This window comes from Argopecten irradians, chromosome 2 (genome assembly GCF_041381155.1).
Source record: "Argopecten irradians isolate NY chromosome 2, Ai_NY, whole genome shotgun sequence".
NCBI lineage: Eukaryota > Metazoa > Mollusca > Bivalvia > Pectinida > Pectinidae > Argopecten > Argopecten irradians.
In genome coordinates, this window is record NC_091135.1 from 70522677 (window position 1) to 70537156 (window position 14480).

General features: G+C 33.4%; 1 protein-coding gene, 1 long non-coding RNA gene and 1 pseudogene across 3 annotated transcripts in view; 2 read left to right on the plus strand and 1 right to left on the minus strand.

The window, feature by feature from the left end:
* LOC138316357 (uncharacterized) overlaps positions 1-5931 on the minus strand; it is a 19853-nt gene extending 13922 nt beyond the window's left edge. Inside the window, exon 1 of the long non-coding RNA XR_011207642.1 lies at positions 5799-5931. This is a non-coding gene — a long non-coding RNA (uncharacterized lncRNA). The remainder of the gene's footprint in view (positions 1-5798) is intronic.
* Positions 5804-14480, plus strand: part of LOC138316356 (toll-like receptor 4) — a 24311-nt gene continuing 15634 nt past the window's right edge. Inside the window, exons 1-2 of one of the 2 annotated variants that reach the window (XM_069258050.1) lie at positions 5804-5939; positions 6580-6657. The gene's annotated coding sequence lies outside the window, so the exon portion shown is untranslated. The remainder of the gene's footprint in view (positions 5940-6579; positions 6658-14480) is intronic. The other variant, XM_069258049.1, reaches the window with a different exon arrangement.
* The window catches only part of LOC138316824 (uncharacterized), a 13456-nt pseudogene continuing 9246 nt past the window's right edge, over positions 10271-14480 (plus strand).

The following is a 14480-nucleotide window of genomic DNA, read 5'->3' on the forward strand; positions in this document are numbered from 1 at the left end:
TACAGATATTGTTTTCATTTTCTATGTCTCTTACTTATTGATGATATTTAGGTACAGATATTGTTTTCATTTTCTATGTCCTTACTTATTGATGATATTTAGGTACAGATATTGTTTTCATTTTCTATGTCTCTTACTTATTGATGATATTTAGGTACAGATATTGTTTTCATTTTCTATGTCTCTTACTTATTGATGATATTTAGGTACAGATATTGTTTTCATTTTCTATGTCTCTTACTTATTGATGATATTTAGGTACAGATATTGTTTTCATTTTCTATGTCTCTTACTTATTGATGATATTTAGGTACAGATATTGTTTTCATTTTCTATGTCTCTTACTTATTGATGATATTTAGGTACAGATATTGTTTTCATTTTCTATGTCTCTTACTTATTGATGATATTTAGGTACAGATATTGTTTTCATTTTCTATGTCTCTTACTTATTGATGATATTTAGGTACAGATATTGTTTTCATTTTCTATGTCTCTTACTTATTGATGATATTTAGGTACAGATATTGTTTTCATTTTCTATGTCTCTTACTTATTGATGATATTTAGGTACAGATATTGTTTTCATTTTCTATGTCTCTTCCTTATTGATGATATTTAGGTACAGATATTGTTTTCATTTTCTATGTCTCCTTACTTATTGATGATATTTAGGTACAGATATTGTTTTCATTTTCTATGTCTCTTACTTATTGATGATATTTAGGTACAGATATTGTTTTCATTTTCTATGTCTCTTACTTATTGATGATATTTAGGTACAGATATTGTTTTCATTTTCTATGTCTCTTACTTATTGATGATATTTAGGTACAGATATTGTTTTCATTTTCTATGTCTCTTACTTATTGATGATATTTAGGTACAGATATTGTTTTCATTTTCTATGTCTCTTACTTATTGATGATATTTAGGTACAGATATTGTTTTCATTTTCTATGTCTTTACTTATTGATTTTGGTACAATTTGTTCATTTTCTATGCCTTCTTATTGATGATATTTAGGTACAGATATTGTTTTCATTTTCTATGTCCCTTACTTATTGATGATATTTAGGTACAGATATTGTTTTCATTTTCTATGTCTCTTACTTATTGATGTTAGGTACAGATATTGTTTTTTTATTTTCTATGTCTCTTACTTATTGATGATATTTAGGTACAGATATTGTTTTCATTTTCTATGTCCCTTACTTATTGATGATATTTAGGTACAGATATTGTTTTCATTTTCTATGTCTCTTACTTATTGATGATATTTAGGTACAGATATTGTTTTCATTTTCTATGTCTCTTACTTATTGATGATATTTAGGTACAGATATTGTTTTCATTTTCTATGTCTCTTACTTATTGATGATATTTAGGTACAGATATTGTTTTCATTTTCTATGTCCCTTACTTATTGATGATATTTAGGTACAGATATTGTTTTCATTTTCTATGTCTCTTACTTATTGATGATATTTAGGTACAGATATTGTTTTCATTTTCTATGTCTCTTACTTATTGATGATATTTAGGTACAGATATTGTTTTCATTTTCTATGTCTCTTACTTATTGATGATATTTAGGTACAGATATTGTTTTCATTTTCTATGTCTCTTACTTATTGATGATATTTAGGTACAGATATTGTTTTCATTTTCTATGTCTCTTACTTATTGATGATATTTAGGTACAGATATTGTTTTCATTTTCTATGTCTCTTACTTATTGATGATATTTAGGTACAGATATTGTTTTCATTTTCTATGTCTCTTACTTATTGATGATATTTAGTCATCTCCTGATGAGAAGCGAAACTGCGAAAGCGCTTGAGATCGTAGACCTGTTTTAATTTTTATGTTTTAATATTTTAATTTCATCACAAGGGTATTCTCTATTTCTCTATTATATATTAATATAATAAGGGCGCAGTCCTTCGTTCCCGAAGGGCACAGAGTGCGATGCACTTCTAAGGTAACACTACATGAACATATAAGAAACACACAATCTTCATAATCCAATCCTACACGCTGACAGCTTCAGTTTGCAGCTGCCGTTATTTATATACCTATGAGGAGGGGAATTATGGGTAATCACCATGAATATGATGCTTTGAGGTAAGTTAATTATATAATCGAGCGGTTCAAACGCTCTTATGATATGACAAACGTAATCTTCATCAGGCAAAAGCTCAGTGCTATCGCTCTTCATCTGTAAGCTTTGAAGTGATTTAGATCACTTTCCAATATAATCAGCCGACCAAAAACGGAATATCTGTTACGGAAATAAAATTTCTCCCTTCTCTAATGGGGATTTCCTTCTCAAATAGGGGTTTTGGGACAAAGATAGAGCGTGGATATATACGAATGAAAAATAAACAGAAAAATCGGCTCCGTTATTTCCATCAATTGTACTTTTTAACATTGCCTAATTAATAATTACTGAATTGCATATACATGTAGCATATACATGGCTAGCATTTTTTTATCTCTCAACTACATGTGGTTTTTTAAAAAGGAAACCGGAAGCGACGGTAATTGACAAAATGCTAGTCACGTATATGCCACATGTATATGCAACGTGAATATCGCGAAAGTGATGCGGTACCAGCAGTAGTCGTGTTCAATGTGAATATTTGACAACATATCGTGTACGTCGACCATGATTCCACTATAAAAACTTTAAGTGGCTGGCATTGTGTTTACCTTTCAACTACACGTGGTGTTTCAAAATCAAAACCGGAAGCGACGGTGATTGGCTACCGTTTGATCAACTAAATGTGTAGACGGCGGTCATTACAAATGTGTAAAATAGAATGGTCTCGGAAGTATTTCATTGTGCAGAGTTGTTTAATTTCATAAATAGGATGTAACATAGGGGCAGCGGAGTACATAAGATCCCAATGAATAGGTATGTGTACGTTTTCCCGGCATTGCATGGACGATATATTAGAAATATGCCGCTGACGTAGCTAGTGTAGGCCAAATATGTCCACATTGTTAAGATGTACCACGAGCTGAATATAAATTAGGCACAAATTTTAAAAAACCACCTTATAATATCGGCAGGTTTTGCGGACTATATAACTTGTAGAGTGATGATGAAAACAATATCTAATTGAAAACTGATTCACCTTGATACATCCAGATTCAGGGACTGATGAGAGTGTGCAAATTCAAATGGTTTCACTTTGTATTTTACACCAGCAAAGGATTTGCCCAGGAAAGAATATATTTATGACTCAGATTTATATGACCATATTATTGAAAAATGTACAAGATTCTGGGACAAGTATGCAACAAGGGTATTGTTACAGTAATGTATTCTGGCACTCATGTCAATGCCCTCATCTGACTTTGATTCTTAATCAGATGTATTTATATTTTGTATATATCACAATGTACAATGTATTTATATTTTGTATATATCACAATGTACAATGTATTTATATTTTGTATATATCACAATGTACAATGTATTTATATTTTGTATATATCACAATGTACAATGTATTTATATTTTGTATATATCACAATGTACAATGTATTTATATTTTGTATATATCACAATGTACAATGTATTTATATTTTGTATATATCACAATGTACAATGTATTTATATTTTGTATATATCACAATATACAATGTATTTATATTTTGTATATATCACAATATACAATGTATTTATATTTTGTTAAAAACAAAGTTACTCAGCAATATTTGTATGGTAATTGATACCAACACTTTGATTCATTCACCCCGTAGGCACACTTATGCTCTTTTTAATCAAAGACCTGTCTTAAAACAGTTCATTATGAAAATCCATAGATGCATGAGTTAAAGCTAAACAGATGACAAGAGTATTTTTTAAAGTTAATGCAGTTTCTATTAGTCAAATGCAATTAAATATCATAATTATTGGTGTCCTGTTGTAATCAAAACAAATTATATTAATGAAACTGATATATTGATGTACAATTATCAATATCTGATCATTATAATCATATAATAAATATTTGAACAAACTCTTTACTGATACATGTATATGATCTACTGTAGGGATACAAGATACAGGTAGGCATTTAACATATTGAATAGTGAAAAAAATCTGTCATGTATTATTTTAAAATTGGAAATAGAAAATTTATTTAAAAATCAAGTGACACATCTTACTCATCTGTTTATACTAAAAAGGAGGAATAAAGTTCATGTATGTACATTGGACACTACCTACAAGTAGTGCAAAAGTATTACACAGGCGAAATAACTGGATATCAGGCGGATTATGTGATAAAATGATATCTTGATACAAAGCTGTATAATTAAAGGCAATGAACCATCTATATCCTGAGGATTATATATATCCTGAGGAGTATCTATATCCTGAAGATTATCTATATCCTGAGGAATATCTATATCCCGAGGATTATCTACATCCTGAGGATTATCTATATCCCGAGGATTATCTATATCCTGAGGATTATCTATATCCTGAGGATTATCTATATCCTGAGGATTATCTATATCCTGAAGATTATCTATATCCTGAGGAATATCTATATCCCGAGGAAAATCTACATCCTGAGGATTATCTATATCCTGAAGATTATCTATATCCTGAGGATTATCTATATCCTGAGGAATATCTATATCCCGAGGATTATCTATATCCTGAGGATTATCTATATCCTGAGGATTATCTATATCCTGAGGATTATCTATATCCCGAGGAAAATCTATATCCCGAGGATTATCTATATCCTGAAGATTATCTATATCCTGAGGATTATCTATATCCTGAGGAATATCTATCCCGAGGAAAATCTACATCCTGAGGAAAATCTACATCCTGAGGAAATCTATATCCTGAGGATAATCTATATCCTGAGGATTATCTATATCCTGAGGATTATCTATATCCTGAGGATTATCTATATCCTGAGGATTATCTATATCCTGAGGATTATCTATATCCTGAGGATTATCTATATCCTGAGATTATCTATATCCTGAGGATAATCTATATCCTGAGGATTATCTATATCCTGAGGATTATCTATATCCTGAGGATAATCTATATCCTGAGGATTATCTATATCCTGAGGATTATCTATATCCTGAGGATAATCTACATCCTGAGGATTATCTATATCCTGAGGATTATCTATATCCTGAGGATTATCTATATCCCGAGGATTATCTATATCCTGAGGATTATCTATATCCTGAGGATTATCTATATCCTGAGGATTATCTATATCCTGAGGATTATCTATATCCTGAGGATTATCTATATCCTGAGGATTATCTATATCCTGAGGATTATCTATATCTTGAGTCTATATCATGAGGATTAACTTCTACATACTTTTCAGCGTCAGAAAGAAGCAATGAAATGACATCAGGAAAAATGGTGTAACGTCAGGATTACGATGACGGCGGGACAAAATGGCGGCCTCTGCTGGATTTTCGGAATACAGCTTGGCGTGAAATTCTTTGTTATGTAGGTATTTGTAGATATGTGATAAAACGTATCTTAAATTTGTGATAATTTCGTATGAGATTTTATGAATCTCGTTTCGAAGTTTTAATTTTTGCTCTCCAAGGCTCGCAAAAAATAAAAACTATTAGACTCGTTTCATAAAATCTCAAATGAAATGAACACTCATGTAAGATCCTATATGTATATTTGGCCGTATTGGATGGAGCCGTTATCACTGTACACCTAAGCCTATCAAGTAATAACCCATACAGGTAACAAACTTATAACTACCGATTGATTGACTCACCTTCAAAGTCTATTTAGATACCAACAGCCATGTATTGGGATTTCCACCATGAAGTAAAAGCACTTCTGTAAGATGTGATGTCTAAAGTTTCACTTGCGTGCTTAAACAAATACTGACACAAAACGCCACAATGATATAAAGGTGAGTCAGTTCGAATAATTATAACTTTTATTCTCGTGTTGAAACGACTTGTGTTTCTAAAATTAGAACTGTTGAACATTGATTATTGATCAGCTTAGATCTACCTTGAAACGATATGTCAACTGTCCACCGCTACGTCATTTCCGTTGTAGTGACCATTGCCAGGCAGTTATTGAATGATGTCATCTTAATTGGATTGTTCTAACCACATTTTAACCCCTATGTTTAACCATTAGAACACTTAGTTTTATATGATATATGCTTCACAACTTCTTTCAAAATACCTTATCATATTTTGAGTGTGCTTAAATATTTACATTATGGCATGAAGTGGGACAGTTATAAAATTGTAAGCTGTAGATTAATCACACCATGGTATCTGAGGTGCTGTGTGCTGGATTTCTATAGACCTCCCAGTGACCAGAAGTCATTGATGTTTAGAGACGTCATTTATAGATTTATAAAATACAAATACATGTACTATACAAATGTTATGACCCCATCAGACTCATTTAAAACATGGACGAACCAATCACACTAGGCCTGTAATTTAAAAGTTAAACCTGTCGTATTGTCTAGTTTAGCACTTAACGATCATTTCGGCTGTCATGCAATGTATATATCTCTCTCCCTCTATAAGGCGCCTGTGGGCTATCAGATCGAGGTGTCGGTATAGCTGTGTTAGTTGTTTATTCCCATATAGAAGACGTCACAGTGGGTAAGTTGTATGTATATCTTAAATTTACTTGGCTATGAGCTTGTGACTTATACAATTTACATGAATTTGCACATGTGAATTATTCTTTACAAATTATTTTTATAGAATTATTCTATACAGGTATAGTGATTCCTAAATATATATGGTATGTGGTATTCCGAATTTGCTTCGCCTGTTATTCAATCCTTCTGACAAAAGATCTCGCCAATAAAATTTGTTAAAATGAAATGAACAGAAGTAGCCCGTATCGCTCATCTGATTTTTTTTTTTATTACAATACGTTTATGAATATAGAATACAGTGAAATCCTAAAAGATCTTAAAATTTACTTCTAATTTCCCTGTGGGTCCCACGTGCACCCTTCTATGACTAGTAGCGATTTAAAGAATTTATCGATAAATTATCCAGAAAAGGACAAGAAACCAGTTGAAGCGGAAGATCAGAATCGAAACGGTTCTGAACAGGTCATATTTATTGGCAATCCTGATCCTGGTAACCTGTTGATCAGGAAGTTATTGACGGAACTTTTCAATTTATTATGACATTTGTCAATATAAATACAGGTAAACTTAATGTCTAGGTAAATATGTCTTTACAGAACCAAACATACGTCATTCGATTAAGCTGAAAAAATCTCCAAACACTAAGTTTATTGTGCCTCCAATTATTTACATAATGACATTTCATTTCAACAAATTTTATTGACATGATATTGTAGTCAAAAGGATTGAATAACAGGCAAAGCCTATATGAATTCTTTCCTTTGGAGGATAATAAGTTAAAATATTTGAAATGAATATAATTATATAACAACAAAACATAGAAAAGGTAACTATTAGGTTATATATACAAATTACATAAATACATACATTCACACGCACACCATTACAAACACATACATTATAAACTTAATACAGATATAGCCGTACATTATAAACTTAATACAGATATAGCAATTTTTAAACTAAGGTATAGGAAATAAATACATATGAAATACAGCATTTTAATGAGAATGACAAACAGTAAGGTGGTTTGACCAAATGCCCTTGTGCATCATTGATGCACAGGCCATAAGCATCCTATCTGATAATATCTGAACTTGTGTATAGTTTTATATATTTACAAATAATTATATGATATTTACAAATAATTATATGATAATTGGATATTTATTAATTAGTAATTATTGTAGCAAAGTTAAAGAATCAAAAACTAATTGTTTAACAAGAAATTCCACGGAAGTGGATGTGTCGCCTGCACAGCATCGCAAAAATAGTTATTTACAGTTGAAAATATTGTAAATGATTAGGTGAAGTTATCAAGGCCCGTAACTCTTGCAAATATTGATGAATTTTGACCAGTATCGAACCCATCTAAGATCTCATTGATATAAAGCAATACACCAAATTTGGTTGAAATCGGACAATAAATACTAAGGTTATCGAGCAGAAACCATATTTTGACTATTTTAAAGTCTCGTAACTCTTGCAAATATTGACATATTTTGACCAGTATCGAACCCATCTAAGATCTCATTGATATAAAGCAATACATCAAATTTGGTTGAAATCGGACAATAAATATTAAGTTATTGAGCGGAAACCATGGATTTATCTGTTTTGAAGATTTTAAAGTCCCGTAACTCTTGGAAATATTGACCATTATTGAACTCATTCGAGATACGATCATTGTTATAAAGCAATTGCTAAAATTTGGTTGAAATTGGACAATAAATATTTAAGTTATCGAGCGGAAACCATGGATTTATCTGTTTTGAAGATTTTAAAGTCCCGCAACTCTTGGAAATACTGACTGATTTTGACCAATATCAAACTCATCCGAGATATCATTGGTATAAAGCAATATACCAAATTTGGTTGAAATCGGACAATAGATAATTAAGTTATCGCACGGAAACCATTTCCCGGACGCCGATGCCGACACCGACGCCGAAGCCGACATAGTGATACCTAAGTGTCGCCCTTGCTTTTCAGGCGACACAAAAAATTGGTTTATTAACACTCAAACACAGAAATATTGTTCAACTGGGTTCAATCGGAATCAAGGATTATACTATATTCAGAATGGATCCTACGGTCAATACAGAGACTTAAATTTTATAAATAATAAATTGTTTAGACTTTTAAACGAATTGATGAATATCTTTAAGCATTTGTTTATTTATATTAATATCACAATTATTGCATCCATATAAAAATGTATCAACTTTATGTGATTATGTGTATTATTGTATCTGTTGATGTTTTGGAATAATTCATTGCTAATATTAATGTAAATGGGACATTTAAAAAAAATAATGAGAAACTGTCTCAGATGAATCAGAGCAACTTCATGATGGGTTATCAGTTAGATGATCATGGTGTAAATCAGACTTTGAATCACTACAGTTATTTGATTTGACTAAGTGGGATATTTGCCCTTCTTACCCCTCCATATCATATCAGTAACTTTATTTTTATCTAATATATGTTTGAAACTTGCAAGAGAAGGAGAGTTAAACAGATTTTCATTTGAGGGTGCGGCACATGAATGGAAAGAAGCTATCATAGTAATTGTTAGTCTTAAAAATTGGGGGATTAAACTGTCTTGTGTGACGAAGAGAGTAATGATTATCGTTAGGATTATTAATAAAAGGTATTGGAATATCTTGTAAATACTGAGGGGATATATTGTGCATTAATTTATACATCATGATATATTTGTGTTTTTCTCTTCTGGCAGCCAGAGATTCCCAACCAAGTTCAGTATACAGTTTATTATGAGAAGTACCTGATCTTTAGCCTGTAATTATTCTTGCTGCTTCTAGTTGAATTGATTCTAAAAGTTCTGAAGATTGTTGAGTACAGTTATCCAAAAAATGTCAGCGTATTCTAAAATTGGCCTAATAAATGCTGTGTATAGAGAAATTAATGTTTTTCGACTCACTTTAGTTTTTACATGACCAAGAATTTTGAGTCTTTTATAAAGCTTTTGTATACATGTTTTGAATATGTTGATTCCATGTTGCATCATCAGTAAGTGTAAGCTCTAAACGTGTATGAAATATAGTGTCAGTAATTTGACTATTTTGGAAATTTATTGTGGGATGATTCACGTTTCGTTTCCTGAAAAATGTGACAGATTTAGTTTTGGTAGGCTTAAATGTTATGTCCCATAAATGGGCCCATTCGCTTATGTTAGTGAGGTCGGATGTTAATTTTTGTGCCGCTTGTGCAGGGTAAGTGTCTATAATCATATAGAGGGAGGTGTCACCTGCAAAGAGCTTAATATTAGTACAGATATTTTCAGTGATATCATTGATATAAAGAAGAAAGAGAAGAGGGCCAAGAACAGATCCTTGGGGTACCCCTGCATTAATAGTCTTGAATTGGGAATAATAACCTTCTGTACTTACTCTTTGCGTTCTATCCGAAAGATAATTTTGAAACCAATTAATAAAATTTCCGTGGTTTGAGCGGAGCGAATTAGACGGATATTATTTTCCCTTCTGTTGCGAGTTTTCTCATAGGTGGCGCTCGGGTATTTGCACGTGCAGTTCACGGTGTTAGGTACAACGTGTGTCATTCAGCGATGGTAGACCAGAGGCGACACACGTGTTATTGAGAATTAACAATTGTATATTTGGGTATGGAAAACACAGGAAGTGCTCATATTGGAAGCGAGTCTGAAGTTTCGACCACTCTTAAACAGATTTTGAGTGAATTTAGAAGCCAGAAAATTGAATTGAATGAATTGAAGGAGCAGGTGCGTAGTCAGTCCCAGACGGTAGTTTCCGAAGTCAAAAAGTTGAATACTGAAAATGAACTTTCGTGGAAATACGAAGGAAATAAGAAACAGTACTTATTTAACAATGAAATACATGATACTGTAAAGCAAGCACAGTGGGCTTTGGAGAACGGGAAAGTTGATTATTTGAAATAAGTATTGTCAGAGTGTGAGGACAAACTTAAATAGCGAAACAAACTTATTCGTATCGCGGATACTTCCGAAGGTGGCTGGGAGACAGTCCGGCAATATGAGAGTAATCCGGTGGCCAGTGATTCAGAGGATGAGAGCAAGATTCATCGAGCAGAGGCTAGGGCCGTTAATAGGAAAAAAAGATAGACTTAAAAAACCAGGTCAAGGAAAACGCCATACTCAAGGTGTTAATTTTAATAATAATGGTGGGAGCAGTGTTCCTATGTTTAATTGGAATTAAGCAACTGGATTTGGACCGGTCAGGTCAGGGTACAGAATGGATCAGCCCTTTCGTATGTTCAGCGGGCCCAGAAGTGGAGCCTGCTATAGTTGCGGAGAGTGGAACCACTTCCGAAAGGACTGTCCCCATATTGGACCCAACAGAGCAGGAACGGACCAATCGGTGGAAACTAAAAAGTGATGGCGCGTGTGCAGATAACGTGGATTCAGACAGTTTTAAAGATGAGTATAAGATTATTGATGATAGTGTTTTTACCCATGATTATTATGAATATGAGGAAGGGCAAAAACATATTATTGTTAAAGGAAGGTTAAAAAGACATATAGATTTTTGGCAGGAAATAGGGGCTTGTGATTTTATTAAGGATACTATTTTTAACGGATATAAAATTCCTTTTTATTCTCAGCTAGATAGTTTAATTTTAAACAATAGTAAGTCAGCTTTGAATGAGCAGGAGTTTGTGGTGCAAGCTATTAAAGATCTGTTAGATAGGGGTTTAGTGGGAAAATGTGATCACGTATCAACGGTAGTAAACCCGTTAACTGTATCTATACAAAATAACAAGAAAAAGAGACTGATTTTAGATTAGAGGTCGATCAATAAACATTTGTGGAAACAGTCTGTAAAATTTGAAGATTTGAGACTGGCTCTGATGTATTTAGAACAGGGATTTTTATGTTTAAATTTGACATACATTCAGCGTATCATTTTGTGGATATCTATGGGCCTCATACTGAATATGTGGGGTTTTCATGGCTGATGGACGGTCAAATTGTTTATTTCCAATTTTGGTTTTACCGTTCGGTTTATCAACGGCTCCTTATATTTTTACGAAAATAACAAGGCCACTGGTGGCTAAATGGAGAGGTGAGGGTAAGCTGATTGTTATGTTTCTTGACGATGGATTTGGTTGCGGTCCTAATGCTTTTCTCACTCAAATAGCAGCAGATGAGATTAAGGAGGATTTGTTGAAATCCGGTTTTGTACCTAAAGCAGAAAAAATCTTTGTGGGTACCTACACAGGAATTAGAATTTTTAGGTGTGGTCTTGGATGCGTTAGACGGGTTAATGCACATTCCTGTCCGTAGAGTTGATAAGGTTTTAGCTACAGTGGCTGAACTTGAGGGCAGTATTCAGAAGAGTAACCGAGTACAGGTGAGAAAAGTTGCTAGTTTCGTAGGGCAGATCATATCTATGAACGTAGTGATAGGAAATGTTTCGCAGATTATGACTAGGTATCTATCTTTGGATGTACATACAGCGTATAGTTGGAATTCGTATATCAAATTGTCTGAGGATAGTATTGTTCAACTACAGTTTTGGAAACAAACTTTAAGTAAACTTAATTCCAGACGATTGCGTAACACAGGGGTTTGTTCCAAAATTATTTATATTGACGCAAGCGGAACGGGATTTGCCGGTTATGAAGTGAATACAGTTGATAGTGTAGCTCATGGGATGTGGCTGTCGATGAAAGTAAAAAATCGTCTACTTGGAGAGAGTTGGTAGCTGTGTTGAGGGTTTTAATTTCTTTGAAGGGACAATTAGAGGAACACAGATTGAAATGGTTTTCAGACAATGCAGGTGTCTGTAGTATAGTTCATAAAGGTTCGATGAAAGGCGAGTTACAGGATGTGCGATTGAGATTTATCGAGTTCGTATTTCAAAATCAATATCGATTGAAATGGAATGGTTACCCAGGAGTCTCAATGACAGAGCTGATTATTTATCTCGTATTGTAGACCGAGATGACTGGGGTATATCTTTTGAGTTGTTAGATATTATTGAAGCAAAGTGGGGCTGTTTAGAAGTAGATTGGTTTGCCTGAGATCATAACACAAAAAAGACATTATTTTATTCTAGATATTGGAATGAAAACTCTGCCGGTGTGGATGTTTTCACTGTCAGTTGGACAGAAAAATTCAGCCTGTTTGTTCCACCTATTGTTTTGATTCCCACAGTGTTAAGGCGTGGCTGCCCTGCTTGGATAATTGGAGATTATCACGGCTGACAAGTCATGATAATATGTGTGACAGTAATAAATGTACAGGCTGACAAGTCATGATAATATGTGTGACAGTAATAAATGTACAGGCTGACAAGCCATGATAATATGTGTGACAGTAATAAATGTACAGGCTGACAAGTCATGATAATATGTGTGACAGTAATAAATGTACAGGCTGACAAGTCATGATAATATGTGTGACAGTAATAAATGTACAGGCTGACAAGTCATGATAATATGTGTGACAGTAATAAATGTACAGGCTGACAAGCCATGATAATATGTGTGACAGTAATAAATGTACAGGCTGACAAGCCATGATAATATGTGTGACAGTAATAAATGTACAGGCTGACAAGTCATGATAATATGTGTGACAGTAATAAATGTACAGGCTGACAAGCCATGATAATATGTGTGACAGTAATAAATGTACAGGCTGACAAGCCATGATAATATGTGTGACATAATAAATGTACAGGCTGACAAGCCATGATAATATGTGTGACAGTAATAAATGTACAGGCTGACAAGCCATGATAATATGTGTGACAGTAATAAATGTACAGGCTGACAAGCCATGATAATATGTGTGACAGTAATAAATGTACAGGCTGACAAGCCATGATAATATGTGTGACAGTAATAAATGTACAGGCTGACAAGCCATGATAATATGTGTGACAGTAATAAATGTACAGGCTGACAAGCCATGATAATATGTGTGACAGTAATAAATGTACAGGCTGACAAGCCATGATAATATGTGTGACAGTAATAAATGTACAGGCTGACAGCCATGATAATATGTGTGACAGTAATAAATGTACAGGCTGACAAGCCATGATAATATGTGTGACAGTAATAAATGTACAGGCTGACAGGCCATGATAATATGTGTGACAGTAATAAATGTACAGGCTGACAGGCCATGATAATATGTGTGACAGTAATAAATGTACAGGCTGACAGGCCATGATAATATGTGTGACAGTAATAAATGTACAGGCTGACAGGCCATGATAATATGTGTGACAGTAATAAATGTACAGGCTGACAGGCCATGATAATATGTGTGACAGTAATAAATGTACAGGCTGACAGGCCATGATAATATGTGTGACAGTAATAAATGTACAGGCTGACAGGCCATGATAATATGTGTGACAGTAATAAATGTACAGGCTGACAGGCCATGATAATATGTGTGACAGTAATAAATGTACAGGCTGACAGGCCATGATAATAATATGTGTGACAGTAATAAATGTACAGGCTGACAGGCCATGATAATATGTGTGACAGTAATAAATGTACAGGCTGACAGGCCATGATAATATGTGTGACAGTAATAAATGTACAGGCTGACAGGCCATGATAATATGTGTGACAGTAATAAATGTACAGGCTGACAGGCCATGATAATATGTGTGACAGTAATAAATGTACAGGCTGACAGGCCATGATAATATGTGTGACAGTAATAAATGTACAGGCTGACAGGCCATGATAATATGTGTGACAGTAATAAATGTACAGGCTGACAGGCCATGATAATATGTGTGACAGTAATAAATGTACAGGCTGACAGGCCAT